The sequence below is a fragment of the Drosophila willistoni genome, assembly GCF_018902025.1.
Source record: "Drosophila willistoni isolate 14030-0811.24 chromosome 2R unlocalized genomic scaffold, UCI_dwil_1.1 Seg200, whole genome shotgun sequence".
Classification (NCBI taxonomy): Eukaryota; Metazoa; Arthropoda; class Insecta; order Diptera; family Drosophilidae; genus Drosophila; species Drosophila willistoni.
Window position 1 is genome coordinate 3,222,143 of NW_025814051.1, and position 1,157 is coordinate 3,223,299.

A 1,157-nucleotide genomic window follows, 5' to 3' on the forward strand; every position below is an offset into this window, starting at 1 on the left:
GCACATAACTATGTGCATTTGAATATACTTAGTTATTAAGAGGCACAATTGGAATTTAATTCTGTATTTAAGCTTTGAAAATCTCACAATGAAAACTTTATGAGAAATTCGTTTGATTAACAAACGTCTATTTAGTGTTATTGTTAAGGCGCTAAAACAGAAAATCCAATTAGGTAGACGTTTAATTAAATTTAATGAAAATTTAAAGCTTACATTTTCGTTTCCTTGACTACAATCCACTTAAAAATAGATAACTATTAGGGTTTATGTTTATTTGACTTATTTATTGAAATCAGATTTTAAGGAAATCTTACGAAGTGTGCTAAATTTTGTTCATTTAGTAAGAGATGGTTGAGATGTTTTGTAAAAACAAGAAAAAAAAACATTTGTACTTCGACATTAAAGTCTATTTCCTTTGTTGCTATGTGTAACATTTTGAGTAGTATAAATTAGGTCTGGATATAATTTTCCCCAGCTCTCTTGACACCTTTTCTTTTGAAACTTGTTAAAGACTACGTCGCACCATTTCTGCTTCTTTTCTAAATTAAAAATCTTCGTGAGTAAATTTTTAGTAGTCTATTTTAGTCACGGCTAATGTTTAAAAGGTTTTCTCTTTTTAGTTTTGTTAAACCTTGCGGGTTCGAGGTTCGGCAATCAGATTGACGATAAAACATGAGCCAAAGTACGCGATTTGTGAGAAAGTTCATTGTGTGTTCTTCAGTCGTGGTCAAGATCAGAACTAATTAACTTACACTTTTATTTACTTTATGGCAATGGTCAGCCAAATTTGTGGTTTGTCGTGTTTAAAATGTTCAAACATTTGGTTCTAAAATCTAGCGAATATCAAAACTTTATACCTCTTAACGAATATAGCTGCAACTTGTTTTTTGGATTTTATTGCAGTTTTCGCATTCTCAAACCATGTGAACTAGAGGTGGGGAACTATTGATTACGCTATCGACACTATCGATGGTCACTATCGAGCTGTCATACATTGATGGCGCTGTCGCTGGTTAGTGCCTCGATAGTTTTGGTTTTCACATCTCTGAAATAAATTATTCGCTCGTTTTTGTGCAAAAATTTATTTATCGTGTAAGATTCCAATTATTTAAAGTCTGTTAAATGCTCATGTATATATATATCGATTGTTAGTAATA

The 1,157-nt window shown here is 31.4% G+C and overlaps 1 long non-coding RNA gene across 1 annotated transcript; it reads left to right on the forward strand.

Moving 5' to 3' along the window:
* Window positions 1-467: 467 nt before the first annotated feature.
* LOC124460385 lies at window positions 468-897 on the forward strand. The gene is made up of 2 exons (XR_006954301.1): window positions 468-556; window positions 621-897. It is a non-coding gene; the product is annotated as an uncharacterized LOC124460385 (long non-coding RNA).
* The last annotated feature ends 260 nt before the right edge of the window (window positions 898-1,157 follow it).